The sequence below is a fragment of the Sus scrofa genome, chromosome 14, assembly GCF_054392235.1.
Source record: "Sus scrofa isolate SSC_HxYL_T2T_F1_AM1 chromosome 14, Sscrofa_HxYL_maternal_Yorkshire_Landrace_v2.0, whole genome shotgun sequence".
NCBI classification, from domain to species: domain Eukaryota; kingdom Metazoa; phylum Chordata; class Mammalia; order Artiodactyla; family Suidae; genus Sus; species Sus scrofa.
Genome location: NC_139396.1, coordinates 139491507 through 139513102, shown reverse-complemented (window position 1 = coordinate 139513102; position 21596 = coordinate 139491507). Strand labels below are relative to the sequence as shown.

Below are 21596 nucleotides of genomic sequence, written 5' to 3'. Positions count from 1 at the left end.
AAATCAAAAATACATTTAACTTACTTATTCTTGCTTAGAGGCATAGTACAATTACTAATTTACTAGAATTTATGGGTAATTCTTCCCAGGAGGAAGAGCTAGTAAGGAAAATGCTTCACTAGAAGAGTTTCTTTGCAAGGTACATATGAATAAGAGTCTTATTATAGTCATGCATGCAGACTCTTATTCCTCCAAACATACTGAATACCATATAAACCTTGCATAGTGCCAAGGTCTAAATGCCAGTTAGTAAGGAGAAGGCCTGGAATTCAGAGACGGATCTCTGACCCCCAAACCCATGGTCTCTTTCAGAGTATCAGTCTGTCCAGGATCTTCTCAACTAAATTTGTTCTGTAGATTATTTTGCTCACTGTTAAGTTCTAGCACCTAACTCAGTGCCTGGCACTTTGGAGATTTTCAGCATCGATAAATAGCTATGCAAGGAAGGAATGTTTTAGGCGTATGCCTCTCCTCTTGAAGGGGGCACAGTGACTTACCATCATGACTGACCCTCTGTAATCAGCAGTAGATTGTGCTTTTGTACGTGGTAAACACATTACCAGAAAAACACTGCTTTGGACCTGGATTCAACTTTCAATGTTATCCAATCTTACATCTTATATTTCAGATTCAGAAACTAGACCACCCAGAGAGAATGTGACTTGTCCCAAGGCTTATGGCTAACACCCAGAATGAAATTTTATTACAGATCACTCAACTTTGTTCAGAAAGATTTCTGGGGAAGACTGAGGATGACAAAATAATGGGCAACATTTCAATGTAGCCATTGTAGTTGAGGTGAACACTGAAAATATTTAATCAATAAATGATTTTAATGATTGTTATTTCAGTGTTTGTTTTTTAAGTTTCAAAAGAGTCGTTAAGGAATTAGGCACTATTACAATATTAAAGAATCTGACTTTGTGTATTTACAATGATCAGTGAGTTTTAAAAATACATTCGGATGTTGATATAACATTAATTAGCATCTTTTGCTTCCCACTTAAAGAATGCCATTTAGCATTTCTTGTAAGGCAGGGCTAGTGGTGATGAACTCTCTCAGCTTTTGTGTTTGTTCAGGAAAGTATTTTTCTTTCCATTTTTTTCTGAAGGAGAGCTTGCCCAGGTATAGTGTTCTGCTATTTTTTTTTTTCCTTTCAATACAGAGAAAAGGGAAGCCTTGTGCTCTGTTGGTGGCAATGTAAATTGGTACAACAATAAGAAAAACAGTATGGAAGTTCCTCGAAAAATTAAATATGGAACTACCATATGATCCAGCAATTCTATATTAGGGTGTATATCCTAAGGAAATAAAATCACCTCCTTGGACTAGATATCCACACCCCTGTTGGAAGAGATAATCAAGAGGATGTGATGACCAGCTTACCCACAAGCTGGACACAGGCAATCAGAGGCTTCTCCCTCCCTCCCCTGTCCTTGGAATGTATGTTCAGCCCACCATTCCCACACCTGGGGACTGTTGCAAGTACATAGTCTTGAGAGAGTCATACATTGTGGAGGTCACCTGGTGTAAGTACTCCACTGAATCCAGTTAAGGACTGTACATTCACTGCGAGATTCTGGCGAGCGGGTATAGGTATCTACTCATCTTACGGTCACCCAAGACAAGTCTCATATGTAAGTTTGCTTACTAAACCTGATACCTACTGACCTGGAGTTGTCTGCTCTTCCCCCTGCCCTTGCCTTCCATATATGGGGGCTTGTTTCAGATTTTACACAGAAAATTCCCAAACTTGTGAACAAACAAGCCCCATGTTCCTTGAAGCATTGTTTACAAAAGCAAAGACATGGAAACAACCCAAGTGTCCAATGACAGATAGATGCATAAAGAAAATGCATGTGAAGTTTGTTGTTCTCAAACCTACAATATGCAAAAGAGCAATGTTTTTTCCATGAGGAATAGTACAGTGAAGCTAGTAAGTTAAACAGATTGCTAATGAAATAAAGTTAAACCAGTTTGTTTCTGTCAAATTCATTCTGGCTCACTTCACACAGTTAGAGTCACAGGTGAGTGCAAGAAACAGAAAGCATTCTTCTGACCCTGACCAAGGGTGAACTTTAGGAATGACTCTTTCTGGGCTCATGAACAGACCTCACTGCAGGAGCAATGCACAGATGGATAAATACCTAAAAAAATTAAACATTTCAAACACCCTACAGGGAAGCTGCTCCAAGGCTTTTATATCATAAAAACAGGGAACCTTATCTGTGAGGAAAATTAAAACAGCAAATGTAGATTCCTTACCTTATGGCATAACATTTTTATATTTATTTATTTATTTATATATTTTGTTGCTTTTTTTTAGGGCCTCACCCGCAGCATATGGAAGTTCCCAGGCTAGGGCTGGAATTGGAGCTACAGCTGTCTGCCTATGCCACTGCAATGTGAGATCTGAGCTGCATCTGAAAACTTCACCAGAGCTCAAGGCAACACCAGATCCTTAACCCGCTGAGTGAAGTCAGGGATGGAACCTGCATCCTCATGGATAGGTTCATTTCCACTGAGCCACAATGGAAACTCCTTTTTTTTTTTTTTTTTATTTACTCCAAAGAAAGTTAGTTGGAAACAAAGTCGTCTGTAATACATTATGGCAAAAGAGAGTAGAAGAAATCTTAGCATTAAAGTGTGGGGAGGAAAAAGAACTGTTTTTCTCCAAATGACTATAGAGAAATATTCAAAATATTTCGAACACCTGAATGAAGATGATTTCAGTCCTAATGAGGTAACTTCTAACATGGTTGTCAGGAGTGCTTGGGGGCCCAGTATGGGGAGTTTCCCTCATCAAAGTTGGGAGTCAGATTTTAAGGAAAACACCTCAAAGTCTTCCCTGAATAAGTGCCTCATTCCTGATAGACTCTGTTTTTGTTTTTACTTGTTACTGTTTGGTTTTCCGTATTAGTTACTTGTGTGGGTGTCTACTCTCAGGTCCAGAGAGCTATGATCCCTTTGAGAATGACCTCAAGGTATCCAGTCTTCTGATAAAAATTGTTTGAGTAAATTGAAAAGAATTTTTTTTCAGAAGAAATGCAACCCTAAATCAAGATACTGATTAATTGGAATATCAGAAACATAGAATTTAAGTCTTGGAAGGGTCTATGAGAAAACTCTGACTCACAGTAACGACATCTCTTACAGGAAATTCCTGGACACCGTGTCCCTTCCCTCTCTTTGGTTACTTCTGAATCCAGAATCCAAATGACCCCGTGTTTATACCATTTTAATAACTGTGGTAAGATGCACATAACATAAAGTCAACAATTTTAACAATTTTAGATTGTACAATTCAGTGCCATGAAGTACGTTCACAGTATTGTGCAACCATTACAACTGTCTCGTTCCAAAACCTTTTCATCACCTCATTTGTTTTTAAAGCCAGACTCTTGATAACTCACTCTTTCCCTCCCTCCTCCTTCCTCTCTCTCTCTCTCTCCTTCTCTCTCTGTTTAACTGACAATCAGCAGGAATTTGAGTCTATTGCTGAAACAAAATAAGGATGAGCAGTATTCACTAAATACCTACTATGGACAGTTCTACCTTGACTATCAAATGGGGTTGGAGATAAGGACCCTGAATTCCAGTTCAGTTGATTTCATAACTGCCTGTCTTTAACCTCCCCCTCTTCAATGGGTAAAGGGTGACTCATATACAAAAGTTAACAATAACGATTCTTTGGTCCTCTTAGGTCCACCACATGGAGCAAATGTGATTATCTGTGTCAATTCTCTGTGAGAAGCATACGATGCTAGGTAAATTCAAGGGGAAAAGGGTGAAAACTGTTTTGAAAAATTAAAAATCTCACTTTATGGTCATCTGAAGGGAGCCATATCCAGAAGGTGATTAATAGACATGTAAAATATTGACATGCTAGTGAATTATCACTAATGAGAAGTCGTATCATTAAATGGTTTGTTAGCATCATACTGCAGATGGCTTTAGACTGGCATCCGAAAGATATATCCAGAGAGTTCCCTTCATGGCTCAGCAGAAATGAATCTGACTAGCATCCATGAGGATGCAGATTCGATCCCTGGCCTCACTCAGTGGGTTAAGGATATGGTGTTGCCATGCACCATGGTGTAGGTGGCAGCCAGGGCTTGGATCTGGCGTCGCTGTGGCTATGGCATAGGCCAGAGGCTAGAACTACAATTGGACCCCTGGCCTGGGAACCTCCATAAACTGTGGGTGTGGGCCCAAAAAGACAAAAAACAGAAAACAAAAGCAAACCCAGAAGATATATCCAGACCTTTCTAATTTCTGTTCTCATTTATAATTCAACTTAAACTTCCTTTTATTCCTCCTGACATGATTTTAAATCACACAGTTAGGGTCTCTCCTAAGTCTTAGCTAAATATCTATCTGTATGAATGAATGAGTGAATAAGTTCTTTGTAAGCTGAACAAATTTGCTAATAAAACAGTGAAATATTCACTACAAATCAAATTTTTCAATAATTTCTACGGAGAGGAAACAATGACCCATAAAATTAGAAGACAAGAGGAAACATATTTTCTTTTTTCATTACACAGTTTGAAACAGAAAACATTAGTTCTCTATGAAGCTAGTTTGTTTATGTTGACCCATTCCAAGGATGAGAACTTTGTTTCAGAACTGCCAAGTTTGAGGCAAATGGGTTTACTTTCAAAGAGAACTTCTTGCGCCCTCTTCTGGTCATCATAGGGAGTACATCACACACTCTGGACGCCTCATTTTTTTTATTTTTATTTTTTGTTTTGTCTTTTTGCCTTTTTAGGGCTGCTCCCGCAGCATATAGAGGTTCCCAGGCTGGGGGTCTAATCGGAGCTGTAGCCATCGGCCTACGCCAGAGCCACAGCAACACGCTCTGAGCCGCGTCTGCAACCTACACCACAGCTCATGGAAACGCTGGATCCTTAACCCACTGAGCAAGGCCAGGGATTGAACCTGCAACCTCATGGTTCCTAGTCGGACTCATTAACCACTGAGCCAGGATGGGAACTCCGAAGCCTCATTATTCTTAATGGTCTGAATATGGAAATCAAGGGCGTGCCTTCAGGATGCACCCTTTGTTTGGTTGAGATTGAGTCTCTTACCAGATGCAACAGAATAATCATAGAATACAATGATTAACATGAAAATAATAATAGCTAATATTGATTAAAACCGAGTGTGTTCCAAGCAAGATTTTAAAGTGATTTACATGCATTTTCCCACTGAGGAGATTCCTCTGTGGATAATAGATAGATGACCACAATCTGGGGTAGGAACTGAGGTATGAAAGGAGCTATTCTTTAGTCTCTAAGAACAACAAAAATAGGATTTTTTTTGTTTGGTATCAATTTTAGACCATTACCCTCAAAAGAGAGATTTTATTGTATTCTTGAAGATGCAGAAATAAATACTTTCTAAAAACCAAGTAGAACACATTCAGGTGAAAAGCTATAGTACTATTATAAATAGTGAACTTATTTGGTTGGGGTTTCTATTTGATTTATACCATCAAGGGCAGATCAGCATTTCAATTTTAAGAGACCAAGCTGATGTTAAAATTGGTGCTTCCATCAAAATTCATCCAACTTCTCAAAGCTCACATTGGAAAAGTTCCTAGATGGACCTCAGTGAAGAGAAACATTCTGCTGTTTGTGTTTTGTTTTTCATCAGTTTTTTTATTTTGTTCCAAAACTCAAAATTCTTTGGCAGGGGCTAGAAGAATCATGTTAATATATTTATGATGCAGGAATGTTTTATTTCATAAATATTTTGAGAAGAGAATCTACAGTTAAGAAGACTGTATAGAGTATGAAAAGATCACAGATTTAGGAACCAAGCAGTTGTGGGTTTGAATCTTCTGAAACAGAAGGATAATTTTAACATATAAGGCTGTTGAAATTACGAAAAATATGTTGTCAAACTCAGTTCCTGGCATATAGTACGTGTATCAGTAAGGGTCCAACCACAGGTAGATAGTTACTTGGGTAAGGATTTGGGAGGGGTGTCTCCTGCACGTATACTTGTTCTCTCTGGTTTAGAAGGGCAAGGGCAAGACACTGATGCTACTTGAAATTTTCAGGAAAGGCTTGAGATGGGCAATGTTTGACCACTGAACTCCAATCCATCTCTCAAGTTGCACTTCAGGCCCTGTTTTCTATTTTAAGAAGTCTCCACTCTGAGAGATAAATATGATATTCTTATGTTGCAATATGTTCCTCATAACAGTTGAAGAAGAGGTTCCGTGTAGGGCAGGAGGGTTTGCGATTCAAAAGGAAGGCCAGGATCATTTTGAAGAAGGCCTGAGTGAATATAAGGCTGGTCATGTAATGCTTGTTTTCTAAGTGGTACAGTATGGATTTTTCCAGAGGCCCAGAAGCCAGCAGTGATAGGCATGATGTTGGAGTCCAATCCCCTTTCTCCATGTGCAGCTGATGGTGAAGATGAAAATCAATAGGCAATAAAGGTAGTTCTTGTTAAAACTGAAATGCAATGATTGATTTTCCTCTGGATCATGTAGATTTCTTAAATCTGTGAGCCTCATTATGGAGATAAAAATATTTACTCTACACTGAAAGTTTTTACAACATAGAAATGAATAAAATACAAAGATCGCTGGGGGAAAATGCAAGAAAACCAGGGCTTTATGTGGCAACTCGAGGTAATCATGTTAATGTGCCCTGACTGCTCTGTGGACACATTTCATTAAAATCAACACTCAAATGCTTGTAAACCTGGAAGAGGAGGGGTTCTGACTTAAAGTGAATTAATTTGAGGTCCTTAAAAGAAAGTCCAGTGGGTCACTCTCTACCCACAAAAAGCTCTAAGAAATAAAGGGTGGTTGGGAGGGTTAGTAAGTACATTAGATTGTCTGATGGAGTTTATTTGGGACTAATATACACATAAAGAAAATCTAAATGTAGAAAAAAAAAGATTCCAATTGGATTAGAATCTTATGAAAAAATAAAGCTCACCTGACATTATCCAATCTCACTTATAAATGGAGATTAGAGCTAAACAGAGTTTGCTTAATTGATTTATACAAAGACCCATAATAGTCAATATTATGGCCAAAAATTGAACTTACTTATCTGGCAGATAGTTCTTCAAAATCTGCAAATAATAATAATAATATATTATATTATACTATATTATTACACAATTATCAGATAATACATACTTTAACAATATATAAATATAATAATACATAGCATATAAATACATTATTATTTTGGCCTGATTCCAGCATAGAATCAACCCAAATTATTGGTCTTTAACATCGGTTGCAACTGCAAAGTTCGGTAAGTTTATCTACCCTTTGTATACATGCGAAAAGTTTCTCTTAACATGAAAATGTGATTTTAATATTTCCTCCAGACCTTCCTTAAAAACTGAAGCATTTTATAGCTCTTTTCACAGAAGAATAATACAATCTATGTGCAATAATTCAAATAATAATGATTAAATTGTTACTCCTCATATCAACATCCCACTTATAACCAATGAGCTGCCAAAATGTCTTGAAATGCCTTTAATTCCAAAGAACAGTATAAGTGAATTATCACACTTCATAGCCAAAGATAATTACATTCATTTAAAAAATGAAAGATACTGTCAAATTGAAGGTTCAAAAAATCTAAAGTGTTAAATCCATTTCTTTATGATATATGGGGTATTCAAAATCTGGCTAGTAACATGCAATTAAAAATATTGAAAGAAGGGATGACCAATTTAATCTTTCTATACAATTTAGGAATCAAATGCAATAATAAGTATTATTGTAATTCATTGACATTATTGATATAACTATGTACGCCATGAGTTTAGAATATACCTTCCCATCATGAAGCTGTGAATGCTTTTCACTGCTTTTATCTTCTTAGGTGTTTTAGAACCACAGACAGTAGATACAGTATGTATCTAAAAACTGTTTCTCACATCTTGCAGATTAAAAACACCAATTCCACAAATAAATTGCAAATAGAAAATGGGTAAATAGCTGAAAAAAGGTCAAATATCATTGATAGACAAATAATGATAAATTTATGATGTAATAATAAGAAAATCCCAAAATTCCAATTTCAAAAGGGACTGAGGGATACAATTAACATTAGCAAATACAAATTAATATAAAAAAATCTGAAAGTCAAATAACAACGATACATCACAATTTTTTTGTTAGGTGAGTCAAGAGAGTAAAAGATAAAAATGCATTGGAGTATTAGGAATTCAAGTAAGATTACTGATGGGAATAAGTGTACCAATTTGCCTCTGTCTTATGAGAATTTCTCATACTTCCTGCACTTCTGATGACATTCTGACCCTCCTCCCACACATGACGTGATGGTTGAATTATTTTCAGATTTTTTTTTTCTGCTACTTTAAGTGGCTTGTGTTGGGTAAATGGAAGCAAATGTACTAAGTCTGCCAACCTCCACCTGACAGCATATGTTTATATTTATAAATAATTTGAAATAATGAAATAACATAACATAATATGCAATGTATTTTATACCATATTATACAATGTTTTTATTTTATATACATATTTATTTAAATGTATATAAATTATATTATTATTATAAAAAATAATGATTATATATACTGTTTGTGAAATATTATATTTAGCAACAGAATTTTTTTTTCAAATTCTATTTTATGCACAATGGTAAGGCTTAAAATAGATGCGTGAAACTGTTCTGTTTACTGTGGGCAATGGAGCACAGAGCCTTACATCTTGGCTTCTTTCTTACCTCCTCACACAGTGTGTGCATCACTCTTGGTGGCTGCCTTCCACAGTGGGAAGAGTGCCTAATAATAAATATGTAGGCATAAAAGGCATTAATCGATGATACCCATGGCGTGGAATTCCCATCATCCCCAATGTACCTATGCACATAAAATCAATGCTAAATGCTCTCTTGAATGATGGACACTCACATATAGTCTTTATAAAAATATTAGTGGAGGTATCAATGTCTAGTTTCCTCTTGACTCCAGATTCTCTTTATACAAGAGGCTAAGTTCAGCAAACTGACTTGCCAGGTTAGTCCTGGGGGATGGGGCTTGGAAGTTCCTTTCTGCAGTCATCACAATATTTCTTAAATCTCCTTCCCCATGTCTATTGTCTGTGCCCCAGCCAACACTGATTCTAATTTGGGTGTTAGGGAGTTCCAGCCCAGAATGCTTCTAATCTATGGGCATGCCAAATAAAGTGACTTAATGTTCTTCCAACCTTAGCTCTTCTTAAAATATGTATCTTGGATTGTCTGCCAACTTGGAAATCTCCATGCCCTTTGCTAATATTTCATTAATGTATGATTATAAGACCCTATCCAATATGACCAAATTACCCAATTCTCACATAACACAACTATCCAGAAGAGCAAAATGTTGACGTTAGGATGCCTTAAAATCATGGCCCAATCATAATTAATTTTCTTGGTATTTAAGAAAACAAATCCTGATGAACTAAATCTTTAGTATTAATATGGATGCCACTCTGTAGGACTTGCATAGAAATTTGACTTGAATTCAACCATAATTAACTAGGCCATTAATTTAAAGTACATGAGCCCAAGATAATAAAACAGCAGTTCATGTATAAAAGACATCTTAGCTCTCCATGAAGACAAAAGACTGCCTCACACAATCGCTATTTAATTTGTCTCAGTCACAAAAAAAAAGATAAAATCAGCCTAGATGAATTTGAAATATAACTTTCAGACCACATGGTTCTGCCTCTAGCAAGGTCCTATGGACACAGACATTTCATTTGCATTCAAGCAACATGAAATACCATTCAATCCACTAATTACATTTTTTTTTCTAAATTGATCTAAAATAGGTGTGGTCCCCCAGAGGTTTCAGAGGTAAAGAGAGAAGGTAAAGAAGAAAAACATTTATTTATTCAGCAATAAGTCAAAAGATAGCACATCTCAGGCCCCTTGGCTCCCCTGTATACTTATTTGCACCCTGTTTATAGTGGTGTTCAAACATCTCCAAGTTTCAACAAACCAACTACAAATTCAAAGAACTAGGGAATTTGATAAGCTGTTGACTGCTTTGTCCTATTGACTTTTCAGCAGGCCTAAACATACTAATTTCCTAATAAAACAAACTTTAAAATTTAAACTTAAAAAAAAATCAAATGGGATTTAAAGACGTAGGAGTACCATCAGAACATTGTTTTCTTCCTCTTTGCCTGAAAATGTCTCCACGTTGTCAATAGCGAATCTGGAGCCAGGGTGATCCCTGTTCCCCATCACTCACCATGCTCTACATAGCCATTGCCAGTATTAGATTAGCCATCTGGCTTCTCTTCTGCAAATTCAGCTCATCTTAATAATCTCCTCTGAATCCTTTCCAATCCTTTTGTGTCCCTGCATATTTCTGGGACACTGATATGGAATTAATTATAAAGTGCAAGAATATTTTGTGAGCCTAAAACGAAAATCACTTTATCACTGTATAGAGCTACGTAATTGTGCTTTACAAGGTTTTTGCTAGCTTTTTCTCCTACACGAGTTTGTTGTTGTGGTGGTGGTTCTGCCTTAAAGGATTGTCTAGTCTATGTTTAAATCAATACTCCCTGAAATGAACATAACATTTTCAGGTATGCGTATGTATACACATACGCTACACCACAAAAATGCATATAATGGAGAAGAATATTGAAAAATACCAATTTAAACAAAAAAGCCTAATGCACCAACTCTAAAGATCACACATCTGCAGTGACAAAGATGTTTTCATTTCTAAACAGAGAATTCAAAATAGAAAACAAGAGAAAGACAGGCACAGCAGCCAAAGAAATAGAAGAGAATGAAATGAGAGAGAGAGAGAGACTCAAAAAGGCAAGGGAAACAAAGCCTATTGTCCTCCAAGAAGCACTTTTAGGAGCTCCAACTTGTCTTTATGTCTGTGGAACTTTTTCCACCAGTGAGGTTTCTCAAATAATGTAAGTCTATAGACAACCTTGATCAAGGTGGCTATCATATTATGGAGGACATATCTAGCATTTTAAATACACTGCAAGGAGAAAAGCAGCTCTTAACAACTGTTATTTGATGGGGATTTCATACAGCAGAGAAGAGAGAGTCCTGCCTTTCATAAGTATGAATAAACGTGGTTTAGAAGCCTCTTGACTTCATGTGACATGCATCCAATTGTACATCTGTAACAGGATTTTATGACACAAGGGACTTAAAAGTTTAATCGCTTATAATCCAAGGCAAAGGGAACATGCTAACATTTTTTTTAACTCTTTTTTTGAAAATGGAGGGTCAGGGTGTTCCAACTGTGGCTCAGCAGTAACGAACCCAACTAGTATCTATGAGGACATGGGTTCAATCCCTGGCCTTGCTCAGTGGGTTAAGGATCCAGCATTATCATGAGCTGTGGTGTAGGTCTCAGAGGAGGCCCAGATCCCTCATTGCTATGGCTGTGGCACAGGCTGGCAGCTGCAGCTCAGACTGGACCACTAGCCTGGGAACTTCCATCTGCCATGGTGCGGCCCTAAAAAGACACTAATTAATTAATTAATTATAAAAAATAGAAATGGAAGGTCAGGGCAATAAGAATTCCACAGACACAGAATAGAAAGTTTGGAACCTGAAACCTTGGGGAATCCAAACATCTTCAGTGTACTCAAAGAAGTGAAAGATTTTAGATGTCTGGGTTAGTTGTGAGACTACAGAGGCACTTCCCAGGTTTCAGTGATCCTGAATTCCAGTCTATGTCCTGGCCAGCAGAGTCTCCTAACAAAGGACAGCAATGCATAGTGCCATGTAGAACTGGCTGGCCTTCTAAGGCTCCATATGTCCTGATGCATTTCCGAGGAACTGGATACATCCATAAACTGCTCTTCTCCAGAGCTGACACTATGTGAACTCCTACACTGCACAGTAAGTGTTTTATATCAGTGACCCCTGTAATCCTCCAATACTACATCATCATAGAACGCAGAAAACTGAGTCTGGGAGAATTTAATTTTGTTTTGTTTTATAAATTTTACTGGAGTAGAGGTCACATACAGTGTTGTGTTAGTTTCAGGTACATAGTGAGGTGAATTAGCCATACATATACATATATATATAGATAGATAGATAGATTCTTTATCAGATTCTTTCCCCATGTAGGCTATCACAGAGTATTGAATAGATTTACCCAAGCCTATAAAGAAGGGTCTTGTTCCTGATTTATTTTGTATATAGTCATGTGTATATAACAACCCCAACCTCCCAATCCATCCCTCCCCTCAATGTTTCCCCTTGCAATGATGTTTGGTTTTGAAATCTTTGAGTCTGTTTCTGTTTTGTAAATTCTTTTGTATTATTTTATTAGATTCCATATATAAACAACATCATATGATATTTGTCTCTCTCTGTCTGACTTCACTTAGTATAATAATCCTAGGTCATCCATGTTGCTACAAATGGCATTATTTTATTCTTTTTTACGGCTGAGTAATACTTCGTTGTAAATATGTACAATATCTTCTTTACCTAATCTTCTGTTGATGGATACTAGGTTGCTTCCATGCATTTGCTGTTTCAAACAGTGCTGCAGTGAACACTGGGGTGCATGTTTTGATTTCATTTTTTTAATTGTTGTTTCCCCAATACAAATTTTTTTTCCTACTGTACAGCATGGTGACCCAGTTACACATACATGTATACTTTTTTTTTCTCACATTATCATGCTCCACCATAAGTGACTAGACATAGTTCCCAGTGCTACACAGCAGGATCTCATTGCTAATCCATTCCAGCTAATCCATTCCAGCATCTATTAACCCCAAGCTGCCGATTCAACCCACTCCCCCCGCAACCTTGGCAACCATAAGTCTATTCTCCAAGTCCATGATTTTCTTTTCTGTGGGAAAGGTTCATTTGTGCTATATATTAGATTCTGGATATAAGTGATATCATATGGTATTTGTCTTTCTTTTTCTGACTTAATTCACTCAATATGAGAGTCTCTAGTTCCATCCATGTTGCTGCAAATGGCATTATTTTGTTCTTTTTATGGCTGAGTAGTATTCCATTGTGAATATATACCACATCTTCCTAATCCAATCATCTGTCAATAGACATTTGGGTTATTTTCCTGTCTTGGCTATTGTGAATAGTGCTGCAATGAACATGCAGGTGCATGTGTCTTTTTTAAGGAAAGTTTTGTTCAGATATATGCCCAAGAGTGGGATTGCTGGGTCATATGGTAGTTCTATATATAGTTTTCTAAGGTACCTCCATACTGTTCTCCATAGTGTTTACATATTATAGTTTCTCTGGATATATACCCAAAAGTGGAATTCCTGGATCATATGGCATTTCTGTATTTTTTAAGGTACCTTCACACTGCTCTCCATGGTGATTGCATCAACCTACATTCCCACCAGCAGTGTGGGAGGACTAGGAGAGTTTAAATAGGTTGCCCAGATGCCACACCAACCTAGGAATTTAACAACCACTATCTGCCCAGGTAGACATCTGATGAAAGACGTCTTGATGAACGATATTCTATTCAAAACATAATTTCATTAGTCCCAGGATATAGGGAATTCCAGAAGCTGACATTTAGAGGTTGTAGTATCAGCTTTGGCTTCATGTATTCATATAATTACCAAAGTTTACTGAGTGCTGTCCACACACCAAGTACTGTGCTAACTTTGATTAAAGTCTTAGGGAAGGAGACATATTGAAAACCCTTAGGTATGTCTTTCTAGCAGGTCTGCAGAGAGGATAGGCAGTCACTAGGAAGTGGTATTTGAGGGCCCAGAAGAATTTAAGGGCAATGTGAAATGAAGAGCCCATTCATAGATAGGGTGTTTATAAGTCAAGGATGTCTACTGCAGACTTAGGAGAGTGTGTCCTCATATTGAGGACTACAACAGCTTTATATGTGTATACATACACATACCTACAGAAAGAGGTGTTACCTTACAGCAAAGTATAAAAAAAGACAAAGAGCTCATTTCTTGGACTTCTTCAAGCAGCAGCTAAGGCAAGGACCTCAGTGTAATTGGCTTATGTTGAAGGTGATTACAAGAAGCACTCTTAGGAAGTGTGGAACTGAGACAAGGAAACATCCAGCATCCAGGAAGAGTCTTAATGAAAATGCTACAACTAAGAGCAGCTAGACCTCAATTTGCTGGAGATCTCTGAGAGAGAGTGGGACCATGCCTGAGAATTATACCCACGCTACCCCGAGGAGAGTGAGCTGGAATGCTGATCCTCTAAACGCCCATTGGCTGGGACTTACTTCCAAGCCTTCACTTTTCCTTCGTTTCAGATTGTTCCACATGCAGGATCAGAGAAGGCAGAGTTCCAGAAATTTTCAGCAGAAGGCTCTGAAGCTTGTATAGGTATAGGAAATGCATTGACAGCATTTGCTAAGAACCCCAGACCACTATCCTTGGGCGACTGCTTTCAACTTTCCTGTAAATGTCTGTGATTCCAGTTGTCTCTCAATAAATGCATTTAGCCATGCTTTCCTGTGATGTGCTCTTACTAGTTATTTCAAAAATATACCTTATATAACCATTTGAATAAAATAAATCTCTATAATTATAAGTAGCTACATAAGGTCTCATTATGAATGTGGCCCAGTTTCCCTATCATTGGATACTTAGTTTCCAGTTTTTCACTATGGTAAATATTAGTGCCATGAACATATTTTTAGACACATTTTTCCTTTTTCTTAGAATAAATTGCTGAATCAATGTGTATGCATATTTCAAAATAATTATTCTATCACATTCTACAAAAATGTTTCAACAATTTATGTAGTCACCAAAAATGAATGTGTGCCCAATTTATATCATCCTCAGCAATGGAGAATTCTGTCAGTCTTGTTAATATTATACAATTTAGAGCTCTGTGTATTTGTGAGGTTAAACATCTTTTTCATGTATTCACTGATTATTATATTTTTAAAATTTCCTTTCACATGTTCTGCCATGAAGTCTATTAATGTGTTCATGGTTTTTTACTTCTAACTGACATCTAAGACCTCTTTGCATTTCAGTGATATTGATCTTTTCCCTGTCACAAGCATTGCAGGTGTTTTTATAAAAAAATCATCCACCTCACAATTCTGTTTTGTACATGAAGTTTAAATAAAGACAGTTATTTTATGAGCCTTGTTAAGAAAGACTTATCAAAACTATGAAACTTCTCAGCCATATTTTCTCTGGGTATATTTTCCCAAACTGTTTACCAAGGAAGTGATTCTAGAAATATGAATAAATATATCAAGAAAATACATATGTGTGAATCAAATGATTTAAAAACCATGAGCTTCAATAATTTGAGCAAACTTTCTTACTTTAGGGTTACTAAGAGTTTTTTAAAGATTTTTATTTTTTCCATTATAGGTGATTTACAGTGTTCTGTCAATTTCTACTGTATAGCAATCTGACCCGACATACGTATATATATATATATGTGTGTATATATATATATTCTTTTACACACATTATCCTCCACCATGTTTCTTCACAATTAATTAGATATAGTTCCCTGTGCTATACAGCAGGATCGCATTGCTTATCCACTCCAAATGCAATAGTTTGCATCGATAAACCCCAAACTCCCAGTCCATCCCACTCCTCCCCTCCCCTTGGCAACTGCAAGTCTATTCTCCAAGTCCATGAGTATGTTTCTTTTATGTAGATAGATTCATTTGTGCCATTTATTAGATTCCAGATGTAAGTTATATGGTATTTCTCTTTCTGACTTCCTTCACTTATTATGAGTCTCTAGTTCCATCCATGTTGCTTCAAATGCATTATTTTGTTCTCTTTTGGCTGAGTAGTATTGCACTGTGTACATATACCACATCTTCTTAATCCATTCATCTGTCGATGACATTTAGGTTGTTTCCATGACTTGGCTATTGAGAACAGTGCTGTGATGAACATAGGGGTGCATGTATATTTTTCAATGAAAGTTTTGTCCAGATGTGCCCGGGAGCAGGATTGATGGGTCATATGGTAGTTCTATATCTAGTTTTCTGAGGTATCTCCATACCGTTTTCCGTGGTGTTTGTACCAATTTACATGCCCACCATCAGTGAAGGAGGGTTCCCTTTTCTCCACACCCTCTCCAGCATTTGCTATTTGTTGACTTGTTAATTATGGCTGTTCTGACTGGTGTGAGATGGCACCTCATAGTAGTTTTGATTTGCGTTTCTTTATTAATCAGTGATGTTAAGCATTTTTTTCATGTTTCTGTTGGCCATCTGTATGTGTTCTTTGGAGAAATCTCTATTCAGGTCTTTCGTCAATTTTTTTCACTTGGGTTGTTAAGGCTAACAGTAATTAAAACTCCAAGGGAAGCAAAGTATGATATGTGTCCAAAATGTAATTGACTTTGAATCATTTAAAAATGTTTTTTAAGATGCATTTGTTAACATCCAACAAAAGAGGGTTTTGTAAAATACTAACTGGGAACACTTTGATAAAAAGTCAAAATCATAAAAGAAGTAGGAATGATGTACTAGAAAAGATGTAAATCTTTATTTTTCTGGTATCTGACCCAATAAATTTAATAGTAATATGGTCATACTCATTAGAATAAATCATCCCACCTCACCATGACTCTAGTCCAAATGCCTGGTTACCTTATTTAAAATTTAGAAAAAAAATGAACTATTTAAGAATCCTTAGAATTCTGAGGATGTCTAATTTTCACTTTAAAATATTTGCATGTTTGTTCTCTCTCAGTAGTATTTTTAACCTACACAAACCCTTGGATTTATCTCAAGTTATTACTCTGGAGTGTTTTGGAATGGTCTACATTCTAAGAATCCAATAATGTCAATTATAAATCTTTAGTAGTACCTTCTTTGCTCAGTATTATTGCTTTCATTTAGGCTTATTTCATGGAGAAAAAAAATGTACTTGATGTGACTGTTGCACTCTTAACAAGTAAACAAAAACATGAAATAATATCCAAGAAACCTCAGGAAAGTAAATTTTGAGCTGTTGAATTTTAGTAGTTGGAAGCAAAGTTGAAAGTTGACCAGCCATCACCTTCTGCTCAGGTGGGACAAAATGGAAAATGGGTTAGCCTGCCTGGTCTGGCAAGATATTTTCAAGAAATATAGTTTCAAGAAAACTATATATATATAATTTCAATAAAGATAGTTTCAAGACATCCTCATGAAGAGAGGTCTCATTTCTTTTGAAGGAAGCTTTGGTGAAAAGCATTTTGCTAAAATGTAGAATTGGGACTGAAATAGTATTTAATCATTTTAAGACAATTAGTACAAACTAAATACTTTCAAATACTATCTAAAATTCTACCCACAAGTTCAATTCCATAAAACATCTAACATGTAGGAATAGAGACAGAAAAATCATGAACTCACTGCTCATTTCTTTTATTCAGATCAGCCCACTAAAATAACTCCAATGTCTTCCATCTCATTTGCCCCCCTCCCAAAAAAAAGGTGTCTTTGTGCCTCATTCATGGCAGCTTCAATGAACCTAACTACAGTCTTATACACCTTTTCTAGGAAGATCCTTGGAGGAAATGAGCAGAGAATTTACTTTAGGTTCTTGGACTCAGTAACATTCTCTCTCTCTCTGTCATATATATATATATGAGGCATAAAATATGTTAAGAAGATATCTGGAGTTCCTGTCGGGGCGCAGTGGTTAATAAATCCGACTAGGAACCAAGAGGTTGCGGGTTCGGTCCCTGCCCTTGCTCAGTAGGTTAACGATCCGGCGTTGCCGTGAGCTGTGGTGTAGGTTGCAGACGCGGCTCGGATCCCACGTTGCTGTGGCTCTGGCCTAGGCTGGTGGCTACAGCTCCGATCCGACCCCTAGCCTGGGAACTTCCATATGCTGCAGGAGCGGCCCAAGAAATAGCAAAAAGACAAAAAATAAAATAAATAAATAAATAAATAAATAAAGAGAAGATATCTTACTCGAAATTATGCAAGTAAATAAGAAAAATTCTGTGGGAACCACAAATAAATACTATTTAAAATTAAAAATGTCTTCCACAGACCCTCCTGTCTTTTGTGAATGACAAGTTGAGTCTACAAAGATGAAAGTTTATGAAAAATATTGGTTAATATCATATAGCATTCTTTTTTTTTCTTTGGCCACACCAAAGCATGTGGAAGTTCTAGGTCAGATATCAATCCCATGCCACCCAGGCCACTGCAGTGACAATGCTGGATCCTTAACCCACTGCACAACAGGGGAATTCCTCATACAGCCATTCTAAGCCCCAGTGTCATGCACCTTAAATAGCGTCAACTTCTCTGAAACCCTTTCATTACTAGAAATGAAGTTTCTTTTCTGAGACTACATACTAGGGGGAAAAATGTTGCTATATGTATGTATCTGTGTATGCAAATGCGTATTTCCCAGGTGTAAAAAATCAGTAAAGAAAAACAAATGTCCTCTTAAATGAAAGGGTGAATATGGTTTGAGATATATAACCACTTAACGAGACAGTTTGGATGTTTGTTTCCGACAGGCCTTTGTGTTTTCCTGGTGCTAGGATAATTCTCACTTAGCACAGATGAAGTCCTCTTCCAAGGGCATTTATGTGCTGTTTGCTATTTCTAGAGCATTCTGACTCCCCACCTGGGGAAGTGGTGCCTTTCAGAAATTGGGCTGATTTGTCCCATATCCCCTGGTGTGAGCTTTTCTGCTTAATAGGGTGCTGTCAACAGGAAGGCGGGAAGAGTTAGTGCGGTTTGCCTTGAAAATCAGATTTAATAATTGAGAATATGAAAATTTCACTCCTTATGACTCTGTAGATTTATTTTTATAAAGATAAAAAGACACTAACAATAATCTTTCTGATTCAGGTTAGAAATTCAGGAGAAAAGAAATAATAGCTAACATTGTTGAATTCTCTTCCCATTTGCCAGGCACTACACTGATTCCTCATTTGCCAGATGTTTTCCTTAGATATCCCACTTAAGCTCCCATCATAATTGCATAAGGCCAAACTCCTACTAAATTACCCTTATGTTACAGTGGAAAACTGAAGTCCAAAGAAGTAAAGTAACTTGTCCAAGTTTACCTAGTTAGTAAGTAGTAGAACTAAAATTGAAACCCAAATTCATCTCTGATGGTAGCTCAAATTCAACTATGATACTACACGGCCTCCACAGTGTGTGTGTGTGTGTGTGTGTGTGTGTGTGTGTGTATTCTTTTTCAGATATTTTTCCCTATAAGGTTATTACAAAATACTGACTATAGTTCCCTGTGCTATACAGTAGGTCCTTGCTGGTTATCTATTTTATATGAAATAGTATGTATATCTTATTGCAAGATGTCATAAATCACATAGTAAAGATAATTCAGAGTAGGGAAAGTAAGACTGGAATTTTGAGGTATATGGTCTCTGAGATATCTGAATTGATTCCATCTAGGGAGGCATTAATTTTTCTACTAAATCAAGCCTTCCACATTGAAACAATATTGCATAGCTCCATCTACTTTTCCTGAATTTTTCTGCCATTAGGGTTAATTCATTTGTTTATGAGTTTGTTCAATCCTCATATTTAACAGACATTCATATACAAAACAAAAAATACTGTCCTGCAAAATAATGAAACAACCATTTTCTTACCCTACATACAAAAATAAACTCAAAATGGAATTTAGACTTAAATGTAAGACCTGAAACCATAAAACTTTCAGAAGAACACATAGGCAGTATGCTCTTTGATATTGGTCTTAGCACTATATTTTTGAATTCGTCTCCTCAGGCATGGGCAACAAAACAAAAAAATAAACAAATGAACCAACATCAAACTAAAGAGCTTTTGCCCAGTGAAGGTAACCATCAACAAAACAAAAAGGCAATCCACTGAATGGGAAAAGCTATTTGCAAACGATATATCTAACAATCAGATTTAAAAGAAAAAAAAAGTGGCAGAGAACCTGAATAGAATTTTCTGTAAAGAAGATGTAGAAGCAGCAACAGACACATGAAAAGATGCTTAACATTACTAATCATTAGGGGAATTCAGATCAAAACCACAGCAAAATATCACCATACACCTGTCAGAATGGCTATCACCGAAAAGAAAACAAATAACATGTGCTGATGTTGTCAAGGATGTTGAGAAAAAGGAACTCCTGTGCACTGTTGTTGGAAATATAAATTGGCACAGTGACTATGGGAAACAGTGTGGAGGTTTCTCAAAAAATTTAAAATAGAACTACCATGCAATCCAGTAACCCCACTTCCGAGTATTTTCCCAAAGAAAGCAAAAACGCTAATTTGATAAGATATACACATACCCTTATGTTCATGCAGCATTTTTTATAATAACCAAGATATGTAAACAACTTAAGTGACCATCAATAGATGAATGGATAAAAAAGATGTGGTACAATGGAATATTAGTCATAACAAAGAATGAAATCTTGTCTTTTTATGACAATATGGACAGACAAAGAGGGCTTTATGCTAGGGGCTTAATGTAATAAAGGGATTTATGTAATAAATCAAAGTCAAAACCCCTATGGTTTCATTTCTATGTGGCTCTAAAAAAACAAAACAAATGAACAAGCAAAACAAAACAGAAACAGACTCACTGATACAGAGAACAAATGTGAATGCCAGAGGGAAGGGGAGTTGGAATTGGGCAAACTAGGTGAAGGAGATTAAGAAGTACAAATTTCCAGTTATAAAATAAATGTTATGGGGACAAAATACACAGCATAAGAAATGTTGCAATCACGTCAAATAGTGACAGAGGGTTACTAGACTTGGTGATCCTTCCATAATATATTTAAACGTTGAATCACACCGAATCACATATATTAAGTATATGCTGTACACTTGAAACTGACATAATATTGTACATCAATGATACTTCAATAAAAACAACTCCCCTAACACACACATATAAATATAATCCTTCCACCAAACATATACAACCCTTGCCCCAAGAGAACTTAACAGTCAGAGGCGAAGACAAATAAGCAATCAAAACAAACAAACAAAAGGCTAAAATGCAATAGGTATAATACTAGGTGGGCAATGAGCTGCCAGGGGGCAAGGGAGGGGGTTGTGGCTGAGACCAATCCAAGCTGATCTAAGAGTACCAGGACAGCATCCTGTAACTTATGATTTTTGAAATGAGATCTGAAGGATGAATGGCTAATCACCAGGCCAAACATACAGATGAGGTTGTGTCAGGCAATGAATCCTTCACCAGCTGGACCATTTATTTTTCCCCAAATAAAGTTCCATTTGGCTGCAGTGTTAAGAATAAGGTGGCCAATGATACATGGTGAAACTTGTTAAAAAAAAAAAAAGTTGGGAAGCTCCTGATATAAAATGATAAGAAATTTAGATCTTAACCTCAGCCTTGTGAATCCTTCTGATGGGTTTTTAACCCAAAATTGACATGAAAAGCTGCGTATCCTGGAAACACTGATCTGTCTGTACCACTCAGAAGGTCGGAAAGGGGCAAAGCTGCATTAAAGGGGCTCTGGGAGAGGGGCTGCTCTTCCAAAGGACTCCTGAGAGGTGACTGTGGTCTATGAGGGATCGACCAGGTTCCCACAATGGCTGACCTAGAATACAAACTTTTTAAGAGAACAAAGGTATCCTTTAAA

At 36.7% G+C, this 21596-nt stretch overlaps 1 long non-coding RNA gene across 1 annotated transcript in view; it reads right to left on the bottom strand.

Moving 5' to 3' along the window:
* The window catches only part of LOC110256696 (uncharacterized), a 189114-nt gene that overhangs the window by 167226 nt on the left and 292 nt on the right, over nucleotides 1-21596 (bottom strand). The window contains exon 2 of the long non-coding RNA XR_002338579.2: nucleotides 7074-7099. This is a non-coding gene — a long non-coding RNA (uncharacterized LOC110256696). The remainder of the gene's footprint in view (nucleotides 1-7073; nucleotides 7100-21596) is intronic.